At 39.0% G+C, this 15,607-nt stretch overlaps 1 protein-coding gene across 2 annotated transcripts in view; it reads left to right on the top strand.

Annotated features, from left to right (window-relative positions):
* GALNT18 (polypeptide N-acetylgalactosaminyltransferase 18) overlaps window positions 1-15,607 on the top strand; it is a 2,649,737-nt gene that overhangs the window by 746,536 nt on the left and 1,887,594 nt on the right. The gene's annotated exons all lie outside the window — the stretch shown is intronic.

Consider the following 15,607-nt stretch of genomic DNA (forward strand, 5'->3'; position numbering starts at 1 on the left):
GATGCAACACAGTTGAATCCTGCATGTCCGCCGTACATTGAACCCTGCCGCAACATACCCGCGTGCTCTACCGCATGAATTATAGCAGGTATATGGTCATTTCCTCACTAATGAACGCATTATTGTACTTGTGAATAGATATTTAGTCACACACAGTGACCCGTACATTAACATTGCTATCCACAGAGATTACCGGAAGTATTGAAGTACCTTTCTGTACCAAGAAAACACCTAAATCGAGGTCTTGGCACTGCAAGCATGTCCACTTGGACTTATTTTTCGCCATAGATGGCTTTTCTGCTACAACATTAAACCTCAATAGGTTAGTACTTTTTTATGTACAATATCCTCTTTGTGAAAAAAAACCCTTCTTTGGTGTGCAGTTTGTATTTACCATGCTTAACAGTAAACCTACACTGGTTGAATATGCCCTTAAAATTGAATATGTTTCATTTGTTGAATTGAATCTTAGAAGCTTTCATTATAGCTTCCATTTTTAGATTACTATTGATATTCTCTTTGGTTTGATTCCCATTAGAGGTGCACGGGATTATACTAGATAGTGTTTTGAATTTTTTAAAAACATGGCCAGATAGTTACTCTGGTCAAACTAAATTGAATGTTTGCACTGTTTAACACACTACATGTAGATACTTAATTTGAATGAAGTAATGCTGCTTGTTGTTTATTTGGTTGATGAACTTACAAGTATACCTTCTGTTGATTTTTTCCCTAAATGCATTTTGACTAGACAGTAGATCCACAGAGGCTTCTGAAGAAGAGGTATCACCCCGAAACGCGTCAAGCCATTGAGAGTGGAATTTCCATCAACTTTTGATTATGTTGACATAATGTTGTTATGCAATTTCTCCTGTCTTCACTACATTTTTATGTATAAATAAATAGGTGCTCACTTCATCCCTGAACACCTAAAATACAAAAACCGTTGTTCCTCTCTTTGATGTTATACATTTTGTGGAATCAATTCTCTAAAGAGTGCTTAAAAACGAATATTGCTAACTATATCCTTAAGAATCAACGCCCTTGATGCGTAGTCCAAGAGTGTGCAGGGGACGGGGGGACTCCAACCCTGGGTCCTCTTCCCTTGCTCTTATTTGCTATAGGGGTTTTGTGTCAAAACCCTCTTTTCCTCCTCTGCACCTCATAAAAGTATCGACACCACTCCTTGTGGTTTTCAAAATAATATTTTCAAACATCTCCTCTATTTGGGTGTGCACTCACTCCACCACTATACACTTTAAACTAAACAATAGATCTATTAAAAAAGACATGGCAGCCATGTACACTTCTTAATGTTATTTTTCTAACCTTGATGTTGTGCCCATAAATGACGATCTCGGTCGGACCCATCTCAGCAAGCCCTGTAGATCCTACAGAAATGTATATATACTTTGAATGTTTCACTTTGCAATAATATACCCCTCACTTGTATTTGATTTACCTCCCAAGAATGAAAGGAAAATGCTGGCAACTCTGAGATGTGTGATTCTACCCCAGAGGTCGAGGTATGCCAGGAAATGTCTCAAATACACACTTCAAAGCAATTTATCACGTTACCCTCAGCCAGTCCTGTCTTAGGAACAAGAATAGGAAGCAATTGTTCTCTTCTGTAATGTTTTGCACACAGGGTTTCCACCTAGCAACTTAAGTTTTCAAAGAGGGAATAGTTGACATTGCATCAGTCTTGGGTAAAACGTGGCTTCTCCTTATTTTTTAGTTTCACAAATGTCCTTAACCTCTAATATCATGTCACCATCTTATTGGTAAGTTCCTGATTTACTATTTTTCTGTCCTTATTGGGGCCTATAGAGCAATTTGGCCTCCTTGTAACTAACATTTGGTAATGTTGGATATATTTTGGGATTTTATCTATTACTGCGTGATATTTGGTGGTATTTTATAATCCTTGGTAATATGTTGTGCTAACCTGTTGGGGTATTTTTATAGTGGTGGGACTAATCTCAGCATACTGCCTGATAATTATTTTTTATCAGCGTCACTAACAACAAACAAAATACTGCATTTGATACACTCTGGATAGATGGCTCATGCCCTCCTGTGGGACCTTATGTACAATACCACACTACGCCCTTTTACCTGAGTTTCAACAATTATAAAGCATGCAATTGAAATACTGCACAATCATTCAATCTCTCCAGATAAACAGCTCACAGCAGCTACTTTACTTTGAGATATTTCTTACCGCACATATGTCTCCCTAAATCTGTCAAATGATATGGACTGAATGTTGAATAAATGTAATGCAGTTATGTTACTTTCGAATCTGTTTTTCTTTTATCGTAAAATAGAAATATGCAAGTTACACAGAATTACACTAATGCCCACATTGTATTTCACAGTGCAAAGTTTTCAACGCTTTATCTGTGCAGAGTCATTGGCCTCGTGAAATTTGGCAAGAGAATACACTTAAAAAAAAAAAACAGTACGATTTTCAAAAACCTAAACACAGGATTACATGCACCAAAAATGAAGTGAGCTACTTAAAATAGACTTTTTTGTCTCATTCACAACAGCAGCCCCTCAATTAACTTCATATTTACCTAGATTTGTTGGCGGCATTTCTGATTATTTTTGGCATGGAAATCTTCCCCAATCTTTCCTCTTTTCTTGCACAGGGTCAATCCAGAGAAGGACAGCTTCAGCATCAGAGAGTTGCATGCATTTAATTCCGCCTGCCTTGCCAGCCCTATTCTGCTCCTTCGTCTCCCAGCACCGAAGATGAATGACCTCCCACTCTGTCTCAAAACCCTTTTTAACAAACCCACTTGTCACTCAAGGAAAACACCTCCCCTTGAGCAGATCATTCCACTGAAATGGCACGTGATTTCATTGCTGGAGAGAAAAAGATACATCTTTCTTGCGCTTCCTGCCTGAATACAATGCCCTGTTTTCAGTAGAACAGATCCTCACATTTTTTCCATTTTTTATCACCCAGTGCAGATTCAGTCTCCACGTTTAAATTCCCATTTCCAAAGCATCATGCATTTTCCTAATCTGCATTCAGCTTATTTCATCATGGACACATTTGCACTAAATGGTATTAAGGGATTCAGTTACATGTTAACAGGGGTTGCGTTAAAGTAGTATGTCAATTTATGTTAGTATTATATTTAATGCATCTGAGTTCATTGAAATATCATCCTGAAACAAAGTGCAGTTTCAAGCATGTGCTCTGTGCATTGGCATCTATTTAATTCTACCCGACACTCACACCTTTGAGTCCAGTAATGAGTTTCACACCTTGGGTCACAGTTGCAGTTCAAACCCACGCTAACATGTGCATGCTGAAATTATGAACCTAACTGTTAAAATTCAGAGCCCCTATTCCTACATTCCCTCTTTTTTTTACTGCTGGGTTATAACCCAAAATTACTGCAGGAAAAACAAATAAAGATGTTCTACAACACATGTGCTTCTCCCAATTGGATCTTCTCTTATCAGTGAAAAATAAATAACACACAAATGGCAAAATTAATACATGAGAAACATTATGTATACATTTATATTCGTGAGCAAAAGAAGTATGAGTCTTGAGCAAAAAGAAAGAAACAAAATCTGTAAAAAAACTACAAAAATCGTAAAAGAAAATATAAAAATCATTTCTTTTTTATGTGTCTATTTCTTATCTCTTGATCACCTTTATCTTTTTATCTTTTTGTTTTTAATTGGTGATCTGTTCTGTTTCCCTGAATTTCGAATTTTTTAAAAACTTTTTATCTGTTGATCACCTTTAGCTTTTTATCTTTTTTATTGGTGAACCATTTTTTGTATTATTATAATATATTTTTTTAACCTTTGTATCTTCTTTATTTTGATCAAACATTAAAGGAAAGCATTATCATTTTCAGAAAACATATATCGAAAACTGTGTCATTGGCTTTAGACAAATGTAAAAACCAGTAAAAAACAAATCAGTTTGTGATAAGAATCAATTTGTGATAAACATAGTCTGTGATAAAAAAAAAATGTTTGTAAATAATAGCCTGTAATAAAATAGTTTGTGATAGTCTTTGTAAATATATATTCACAAGGGAAACTGTTCTTGGTGGAACTCCTCCATTCCGGGACTCAATGGGTCTTCTTTCGGGGTCATTATCTCCACATCTTTTGGGATCATCATCTTCACCCCCTTCTTTGGTCCAGGGAGCTTTCCAGGTGATTCCAATCTAGTGGTATCCTCCCGGGACCCGGCACTCCAAGGATCCCACGCTGACGGGGAAAACAATTATTAAAGTAAAAAAGAAAAGACAACTTAAGCATCAAGCACATAACATCTTTTCCTTCCTTTCTCACTGGAGCATCTGAAACCAAATTTAGTTATGGACATAAATGCAGACTATAGAAATAACATGCCATGCAGCAAAGACATTTTCTGAATAACTACTGAAACAATATGAAGTAATCATACTACTATCACATGTTTTTTTAGATAACAATTTCAATTTCAAAACACAACACTCCTTTCTCTTATTTGTCTATTTGTATTTGTGTTCACTAACTTGATATAAATATTTTATTACCACTTTCAATATCCTTTTGATATATTTGCACTATGTACATATATCCTGCTGTGGCAATTCTATTATTATTATTATTATTATTATTATTATTATTATTATTATTATTTCTTACTCCCTTCTAGTTTCAACTCACTCTTGTCTTTTCACTTCATGTTTCGGGTGATAGGGCTTAATTGGATTAACATGGACAAACTGTTCCACTATTAATTCTCCCCCCTTTTTAACAATTCTGTAGACCAGAGGTGAAACCTTATCTACAATTCTATATGGCCCTTGCCATGCTGCAAGGAATTTAGAGTTTTTATATTTCCACTGCCGGAAATTTAATTTTGTAAATCTGCTCTCCTACTTCATATTCTGTCACAGATGCCTTCCTATCATAATATGTGTTTGCACCATCAGCAGCCTTTTCCAAATTTCGCTGCACAATCTCAAATGCATATTGCAAGTGCTTTCTCAATTCCTCCACATATTCATGAATTGTGGATGCGTTTACAAGCACCTGTTCATTTGTTCTGTAAAGTAAATGTTGTGACATAACCATTTTCCTTCCTGTCAATATTTCACGGGGACTGAGGTTCGTTGATTTAGAGGGTGTTGACCTAATAGCCATTGCTAACAATGGAAGCTGCAAATCCCAACTAGATCCTGCTTCAGACACAAACATTTTCAACATATCAACTATCGATCTGTTACACCATTTCACTCCTCCTGCAGAGGTGGGCAGGTAAGAAATGTGTAGATTTCTCTTCAAACCCCAGATTTGCCATATTTTTGTCATCAATGCACTAGTGAAATGACTTCCACGGTCTGACTCAATTCTTTGCGATGAACCAAATCTTGAAAAAATATTTTGATTTACAAGTGGCCGCCGTCTGCACACGGCAGTCTGGAGCTGGAATGCACTCCACTCATTTGGACATTAGACAAGTTCTGTCAGCATGTATCTGTTTCCCCTCGCTGATCTTCTTACGGGCCTGACATAATCAACTTGTAAATCAGACCATGGGAGTATCAAGCCGCTTTTCATCAATGGTGCTCTATGAACTGGTGACACAGGTTGAAACTGTGTACACACTACACACCCTCGGGTGTAGAGCTCGAAATCTTGTGAAATGTGTGGCCAATAGGTGTAATCTTTTAATATTTCCAAAGTTTTTTGTGAGCCTCTGTGTCCTGCAGGTATGGCATTGTGGGCATGATGTAACATCAACCCTTGAAGTGACAAAGGCACTACCCATTGTATTTGGCCCGTCACAGATTCTCTAATCATCAGTCCATCGTGTAATCTAATTCTCTTTATGTTTTTTAATTGCACTCTCAATTTTTCTTTCCCTTTGCAGTCCTCTTCAGTCAGAGGAGTTTGTTCTGCGTCTAGCAAATGGTAATAAAATATGCCTAGAATAAGGTCTTCCTTTTGTGCCTTGGTCCTGATCTGGAGTATCAAAACTGCATTGTGCCACAGGCTGCTCAACTGCATTTGGAGTCTTGGAGCATGTTCTCAAATCTGCCTGTATTTCACCAAGCAGGTGTTCAATAGGAAATAACTCCCCCACTACGGCTTCAATTTTGGCTAATTCAACTGCCTTATCATTTCCCTCCTTAACCTCACCTGGTGTTTTCAAATGACCGTGCATTTTCCTCCAATGGATTATCAGATATATTCCTGAGCTTGTCTATAGCCTGAATCATAGTTCCATGTTTAAGTTGTTTCTTGTTATAGGTAAGCATGCCTTTAACTTTCCATTCAGGTAAATACTCTGCAAAAAAATGTCTTGCACAATCAGAATCAGTTACTAGAACTATTTCTTTGAATTTATTTTCTACTGCTCTAGATCTTGCCTCATAAATAGCGGCAAATTCTGCCACTTGACTGTTTCTGGGACCTATCCTCATACTTATTCTTGGAATGTTGTCACATTTAAACCATATGTTTCCAATTCCTGCTAAGAGCTCTTTTTCCGTATCATTTTCTACATGGTTTGCACATCCATCTACATATACAGTCGGTAAATCCTTACGTGTTTCTTTGTTGAATGCGTTGTGTGGGGATTGCCCAGATTCATTCAAACTTTTTATTTTATAGCTCTGTTTCATCAGGTGCACATACAGCTGCACAATCATGTAACTCTGCTAGTCCTTGAGCAACTGGGCTCTTTTAATTTTGTCCATACTTTACTTCTATAGGAAATCCCCAAAGTGCTAATTTCCAGGAACTAATTCTTGACTGGGCCAAATTTCCTGATCTGATTCTCTTACTTTGCAAAAATTGCAGAAGCTGTTGATTTGTTTCAACAATTACACGCTCCCCTTCAATTATGGGGCGGAAATGTTGCAACGCCCAGACAGTGGTAAGAAGCACTTTTTCCCATTCACTAAATTTGGTCTCTCCCTATGACAATGCTTTGCTAGCATATGCAATGGTTTTATCATGCGCATCATGTTTTTGATATAACACTGCTGATATGCATTGATCTGTGAATCCTATTTCTACATAGAATAGCTGCTTTTTCATTGGATATGCCAAACATGGTGCTTTCATTACACACTCTTTTAGCCTGGCTACTGCCTCATTTTGTTCCTTTTCCCATTTCAACGGTATGCCCTGTTTCAGTAATCGCGTTAAAAGTTGTGTAATCTCTGCATAATTCACAATACATTTCCTGTTGTAACTTGTCATTCCTAACAAACTCTTGAAACTTTTCTAATTAGTGGGATCTTTTAGTTTATGACTCGCCTCCACCTTTTTCTTTTGTGGGTTTAATCCATGTTGGTTCACTTCATGACCTAAGAAGTTTACCTTTTTCCTACGCCACTATGCTTTCTGTAAAGGTACCTTTGCCCCAGCCTTCTGTAGCTGACCGAGCACATGTCTAATCTCATTGAAGTGACTTTTCAGATCTTCATTTTTGATTAGCACTTCCACATAAAACTATTGTCCCCCTTTCAGATGCATCCGTGAGTGCCTTGCTCAGGAATATCCCAAACTCACTCCCACTATTGACATACCCAAAAGGGTTCCAGGACCATACATATTGTGATTTGTCAAAAAAAAATGCCAACATGTTTTGAATATCTTAATCTAGTGGCACAAACCAGTATCCAGCTGTAAGGTATAATGTGGTAAACACCTTTGACCTGTGAACCTCTGCAAGAGCCTGATCAATAATAGAAGGGGCCAACTTGAAACAGGTACTTTTTAGTTTAATTCTCATAGATCTGCACATAAGCGCCATTGGCCATTAGGTTTTAGCACACCTAATATAAGTATATTTGATGCACTATGAATATGCTTAATGATTCCTCTAGATTCTACATTTGTTTTATTTCAGCTAGTGATTACAAACATGCCAGTGGTAAACTATATTGTTGCACACATACTGGCTCCCTACCATGTCCTTTTGGTAGTGTGGCAACATGCAAATCGGTCAACCCACAATCATATCCATCTTTGGCAAAAACCTGTTTGAATTCCATAAATATTTTTGTAGTTGGTGTTTTTCTTCTTCATTTGTGCAAGCATCTGCAGCTTGCATTTGGTCCTCTACCATTTTAGAGGAACCTCTGTACTTTCCTCTAATTTACTTTCCTCTAATCATGTGGCAGTGTCTCTTTGTAGGGTCGCCACACTGAAATAATTTGGAACACTGACTTCCATCTCAATATGCTGCTTTTCTCTTTTAGAATCACTAAATTAAAAAAGAATACAATAATCTTGATGACAGCACACTATTTCACTTGATTGAACATTAAAGATTACTTTAGGTTTAGATTCCAATGATTCTGGCAACTCACAATGTGCAGTCACATAGCTTTCAGGAATGTTCCCAATCACTGCTTTACTGAAATCAGCAGTGTAATAAGATTTCTGTATTGCCATTCCTATTGCTGAATTCTCTTCCAAATTAATGTCTTGACACCCTTTATTGTCCACCAGGATTTGAATGGGTCATTCCCTATCTCTATCAGTGCTGTATATTCACATTCTAACCATTGCTGCCTTATGGATTCATTTAGGCATACACATGCATCCAAACCCTTTATCAGTTCCCCCTTTCTGTATTTTAATGTTACTGTAAATTGTCTGGTGAATGCATGAATGTTAACATCCCTTTTTCACCTGCAGTTCAACTGCATATGGTATCATCTGGGCACAATGGTAAACCTGTCTTTTGTCTTCTAATTCAGTGGTGGCTCCACCCAACTGGTACCAAACCTTTTGATTTAGAAAGTCTAATACCATACACATCATGTGCATGATGTCATTTGCCAAATAGAATTTGTTTTGTGTCTCACTCACAATCCACACATTGTGGTGAATACTCTTAGGACCAATTTTAATCTTTTACATGCATCTTCCTTCAATTCTTTGTCCCAACTCGGGGTCATCTAGGCCAAAAATATGTTGATTATTTATTCTGAACTTTGGGATCTCCTCCGTGTCAATTATTTGCTGGAATACCTTTACACTAATGAAAATCCTTTCATGTTCAAGTGATAAAGTGGCTTCAATCATTTCAGGATGCCCATTCACATGGATAGGAATCCATGGCTCCCCTTCTCCCATGTGTATTTCTGAGATGGTTGAACTATTCTTTTCTTTATTTATCTCTGGAGTGAAATTCCGTTTGTGATTTCTTCATTTAGATAAACACGTACCGTGTTTTCATCTATTTTTGTTTGCCATATTTTCTTGCAGTGCAAATAAATCTCCAAAGACTGCTTCTCTTTTTCTCCTCGTATTTCATCCCGACACATGAGAATGACAGTGATGCTGGGCAAACAGCCATTCTGAAGATAGTCTTCCTCTGCGCTTTCTGATTTAGCAACGGTGTGGCATTTCTTTACACTGTTGATTTGTGTCATTATTTTCTTGTGTCTCAATGGCTTTTTTGGTAAGGACCACAATACTCCATTTACCCCATCAATGAGGGGCGACAACCTCTTCAGGCATTTCGTCCGTATGTGAAAGGGTATTTCATTAATGGATGTGATCAACACTTCCTGTCTCATCTGATGCATCCCTATCTTTATGTCAACCTCAGTGACACCTTCAATAGGTAATTCTTCCCCATTGAAATTGTGCACAGGGCCTTCGTTTTGCCTCATCTTTATGTGCTTTTGTTGGGATCTCCCTTCATTGATACTTTTCAGTCATTGCAAATGCATTACATTTTTATTCAATAGTAATATCGGCATAGTACCTATCTTCAAACTCTTCTAGCATGCATTAAAAGTGTGATTTTTTGTGGATTTCAAGACTTACTTTCCTTAGCTATTTTTCACTATTTGCTAGGCAAATGGGCATTTGAAATGCAATTTTTACCCCCCCCTTTTTGGCCACTTCATTTTGCATTTGCTTGTCTATTCTCCTGGCTCAGGCTCCAATTTCTTACTGTACTTTTCTCATTGTTTGGGTCCTCGCCAGTTATTTTTACATTGCAACCTTTGACTGGGTATTTTCACAAGACACTTATCTGTGTTTTGCATGGCACCTGTCATTTCTGTGCTTGGAACATCTATGGTTCAACATACTCCTCAGATGACTGACCTGCACCCTTCTTTTGAGCTACTGTTTCTTCTGTATGGGTATCAACAGTACTCTGACAATCAATTGAGGATAACCTATCTGTTGATCCTAACTCTTTGCCTTGTGTTTTATTTTCACATTGGATGCTCTTTGTAAATCTGTTTCTTTGTTCCTTGGGTTTTTCTTGTTCATTTTCCCTCTTTTGTTCTTCATTTTACACACCTGGATAGTTTGGCTCAACTCTAAATTAAACCACACTCCATTTGTGTGTGTGTTGAAGTTCTCTGTCTCATTTTCATTTGTTTGTTTTCATATTTTTAAATCATTAAACAATTCAGAACCGTTATTCAAAGGTGATTCATAAGCATTTGTGTTTCCAACAGTGCAGAGATTATTAACTAGTCACTTATTGTCAGAACGCACAAGATCACTCCTATGACATTCTGCACCTTCACTTGGCTGTTGCTTTTGAACTGCACATAACTTTCCTATGTGTTCAGACAACATTTTGACTTGAGTCTCTCAGCATTGAAACCTGTCCATATATCTGAATTCCTCTCTTTGTAGACGGGGCCAGTAATGGTTAAACTCCCCCTGATTAAGCCTGTTCTGGTACCTCTTAGGAGATTGATTTCTATTTGTGTTACCTCTGAATTCATGTGATACAGGAGGTGGAGAACGCAGAGTGAAAATCCTTTGACCATGGTCGACTGGTGGTGGTGATCGGTTACATTGGCGAGGGACATAATTCATATTTTGTCTTTCAATTGGCGGGAATTGTCCCCTATGCTGGTTTCCATTTTCAATTAATCTATCCACATATCTTGGTCTTTCTTGGTGGCCTTATACCATTGTATTAGGGTCAAATCTACTCTAAGCCCCTAGTGTCTGGTATGGGCCATTGTACATTTGATTTTGATTGTTATTTAGGCCTGATATATCGTGGCAAAATCCCACTCTGGGAAAATTACCCAAATATCTAGGGCTAATGTAAGAATCCCTATTGCTGGGATCAATAGATTGAAACATATGAGTTTGGGGTGATATCCTCTGTGGAGGCATGCCCCTTTGACTAGGTGTCATGTTGTTTCTTGCCTGAGTTTGGGCTGATTCTACCAGCATCTTTACAGATTTTACCTCCAAAATTACTGGCAAAAGTTCTTTAGACCTTGGTTTTGTCTCCTTATTCTTAGGGCCTTCCTCTCTCTGACCAAATAACACTTCATATAGCTTGGTCCCCTGCTATATTAGCCATTCTAGTGGTTTCCCTCTGTCGAATTCTCAAATTAACTGGGATACAATTTATTTTTGAAGTTCATAAAAGTATGCAGTCTTAAATTTTACAGAGTTAGGGTTAAAGTCCACATCAAAGCGTGGAAATGCTATTTTCAAATTTTGAAGGTATTGGCGAGGGCACATATCTGGCTTTGCCGTCAAAGTATAAGCTGCTTTTTTGGCATCCTGGATAGACTGATAAGGTGAGAATTGATTTCTAACCTCTTTCTCAAAATCCACCCATGGAACCTTTTCCTGTTCATTGAGACTACGAATGACACTAGAAGCTGCTGAATCTAGGGTTATTGTTCCCTAGGTATCTGGAAGGCTTTAAATATATTGTGAACAGTTTCTAAATGGTCTTCCATGAAACAATTGCCTCCCTTTTTGAATAGTTTCATCAAAGTCTTAATAGATTTCATAATTTTAATAGGACTACATCGTGAATTCTGGTGTGTGTCATTTTGTCGCTCATTCCTGTTCTCGTGTGGGCAGGAATGCGTGTGAGTATTTGCTGGTGATTCAGACCCCACCAGGTCAATTGAATGTAGTGCCTTGTCGCCTTTCCTGAGACTTGAGACTAAATATCTGCTGTTCTAAGTTCTTGCACTGTGTATGAAGCTGTTCTGCCTCATGACAAAGATCAGAATCCTCATCCCTGAACTTACTGATTAGTACTTGCAATTCATTGATTTGTGTCTGGTACTGATTGAGCGTTTTGGCCTTTTTGTCATTTTCTTTCATTAATTTAAATACAAGCAACATATTAGTTGCCAAGACATTTCTATTCCATCTGATCTAAGAAATCCAATCTTGGTTAACTGAGTAGAGGTAAGTCACATCTTTTGGCTTCATTCTCATTAGATTGCAAAATGGTACAAATGCTGGAAAACATCTTGGGATACACTGCATGTTTTACTGCATTTGCGTCATCGTGGGCCTTATTCTCTGCATGGAGCTGGATGCAATGTGGGGAAGACACTTTTTTGTGTCTGTTCCGTGCAGTGATTCGGTCTGCGTCTCCGCCGTCATTCCAATTTTGATGCGGACGGAAAGGCAGAAATCACTTTGACCACTGTCTACTTATTTGCCAGTGGCACCCATAGACCATTTTCATAGTGGTGGCCTGATGAGGTCACTGGAAATCCTAGGGTTGTACACCAAAACAAACACGTAAGCGGCAGGCTGGCCGGTGGGGGGTTAGGGGGTGCCATTTTATAAGGGTGGCTGTGGCCCCCCTTGGCCACCCGTTGGTGGTGCCTCTGTCCTTTGCATGTACACAAAGCAGGGAATGATCACAAGACTCTGCTGTAATGCTGGCCACTGTATCTTTGTCATGATGGCTGACTTTACTGATCACCATTGTATGGGCATGGGTGCACAGAAATGATCAATTCACATTATCCGTATGCAGCAGATTTAGGTATAGAAAATAGGGGTCTGCCTTATTCTAGTGCCTAAATCGGCTCTTTGTGGATGCTCTGGGAAATCCACAGAAGCATTGCATTTGGAACCTTTATGCTGGTTATCCAGCACACCCGAAAAAAGGAATACTTTGGATTTTTCCCTGACTTACTTGACATCCGATTATTTGAGTGGTGAGCATTGCAAAGATGAAATTCTTATATCATGGTTTGTTGATCACACTCTTTAATGTACAGATACCTGTTCCAAATGACATTGTAATTTGAATTTATTTGTCAATATGAACACGACATGACATTTTTCAACTCATAACCATTCTCAGTAGGTGGAACCTTAGTTTAGTATATTATTTGTAGAGCACACCTAACCCTGAGGTATCTGGGCACTTGAGCATACTTGAAAGTTACAGGTACATACAAATAGAGGCAGTTGACAAATGGCTTGTTGACACAGGTTACACATTGGTCAGTGAACCAACATCGGGAATAAATACAGAATGGCAGTAGTAGCTGAAGAACAATTCACAATTGGCAATAGTGGTGGATGACAATGGTTACCAGATGGCCCACAAACCTACATAGTTACCTAGGTTGGCAAAGGTTACAAAAAGGTCCATGAACTTACATGGTTGTTTAGTGTTTCTGGACAAGGAGCCAAGCTTTCGCTTTGACTCTGACTCTGACCAGAAGGCAGGTTCAGCCCTGATTTTTTTTTTTTTTACATTTATAAAGCGCTCACACAGCCCGCAGGCATTGAGGCGCTGTTACACGAATTGTTTGTTTTTCTTAGTTGCTAATTATGTTTTATTTTTTTTCTTAGTTACGTATTTATAACGCGCTTAAACACCCCGAGGTTTCTAAGCGCGGACCTGGGATCGAACCTGTGTAGCTTCGTGTCGTCTTGCTTCCAAGACGCGCACGCTGCCGCTGAGCTATCCTCCCGGGACTGATGACCATGGCGAGGGAGTCCCAGCACTTTGCAGCTAGCACAGCGAAACTAGATCCATATGCAGTTTTCATTTTGTACTTAGGGGTGTTGAGACAGTGTGAATAGAAGGATTTTGTAGGTCTGGAAGGTTGGTGCCTGGAGAATTTGTCAGCCAAGTATTTAGGGGCTGTGTTTGAAAGGCATTTATGCGTGATGACTAGCAAACACAGTGAAATTCTGTCACGCACTGGGAGCCAGTGCGTATCACGTCTAATGGCAGAGATGTGATTGGAGCATGGGATGGTTAGAGCATGGGATATTTAAAGCAGATCTGAGAGCATTGTTTTGCAGAACTTTAAATTTATTCAGGTTGCGTTCAGTTGTGCCTAAGAATAAGGTGCTGCAGTAGTCCAACTTGGATAATATCAAAGCCCTGGTGAGAGTCAGGCAACTGTTAGCAGATAAGTAAGGTTTGCAGGCATTGATACATTTGTTGGAGTAAGCTGTAGTTGAAGCTGTGGTACTGACTTGTCTTTTAAGGGAGAGAGTGGAGTCTAAGTAGACGCCTAAAGTTTTGACCTCATTGGCAACTTTGATGATGTTCCCATCAATGTTGAATGTCTTATACCATGCATCAAGTCTATTTAGGCTAGCTTGAGAACCAATGATCATGAGCACCGTCTTGTCATCGTTTAGACAAAGGCTGTGGGCAGCCATTCATGCCTGAATTTCGAGGTAAATTTCATTCAACATTTTGGAGTACTAGTCATAGCAGCCAGTGAGTGTAATGAGGACTTGGGTGTCATCTGTGTAATTCGTGTAGGTGACACCCAAACCATCAAGACGATCAAAGAGGAGCTTTGTGAGAACGTTGTAGAGCGTGGGTGAAACACACAAACCCTGAGTGCCTCCACAGTAGATGGGTACTGGATCAGCCGACACAGTAGGTGCAAAGACCCTTGTTGTTCTGTTTGAGAGAAAGGATTGGATCCAAGAAGCGGCATTCAGAGAGAATGCTGCAGCTGTGGTCAGGTGTTTGGTGAGGATGTGATGGTCAATGAGAACAAACGCTGCTGATAGGTTCAGCAGTAGAACAATGGTCAGCTTGCCTTTGTCTTTGGCTTCATCCATTGGATTTTTAGATCCAGGAGGGCAGTTTCAGCGCCGTGCCTAGGTCTGAAGCCGGATTGACGCAGGCCCAAGAGTTTGTTATCCTACAAATGTTTTTGTATTTGCAGATAGGCAGCTCTATCTAATATTTGTAAGAGGAAGGGCACTGTCATTATGGATCTGTAATTGTTTGGTATGTTTGGGTCTAAGTTTTTTTGAGGAGGGGCATAACCCATGCCTCTTTAAGGTTGTAAATTACTAAACAGCTTTTCAAGGCTGTGATAAACAGAGCTAGATCTTTTGCTCCTTCCTTAATAACTGTGCTGGGAAAGTATCTGCGTGGCACCTTGAAGGTTTCAGGACAGTGGTGATATTTTCAACTTCTTTAGTGGAGACTGGAGAGAAGTAGAAAGGGTGACACGGAGGAGGTTCAATAACTTCCTCCATCCCCAGAGCCCTGCTTATTTGCATCAATTTGAAAGATACCTCCCTCAATGAATTAACTCCCTTTGTGTTAGTTTGCCAAAATACCAATGTTTCAACCTCAAAGTTGTCAAGATGCAACTAAATGCCATAATTCTTACTGGCAGAAAGTCAAGCCTAAGCTGAATTCACTACATGGCTTTTTGACGAATGCCCTAGTGGTAACCTAGACTCTTTTCATCCCCAAATAATGCATCCAAATAAAACACTAAGCACATCAAGAAAGTCAGATGAGAAAACTTAGGGGCCGATTCATGGAACAAATGTGCGCCGAAAATCGTGGCGCAAGCCGGCG

Source organism: Ambystoma mexicanum, chromosome 11 (genome assembly GCF_040938575.1).
Source record: "Ambystoma mexicanum isolate Mex_15411 chromosome 11, UKY_AmexF1_1, whole genome shotgun sequence".
NCBI lineage: Eukaryota > Metazoa > Chordata > Amphibia > Caudata > Ambystomatidae > Ambystoma > Ambystoma mexicanum.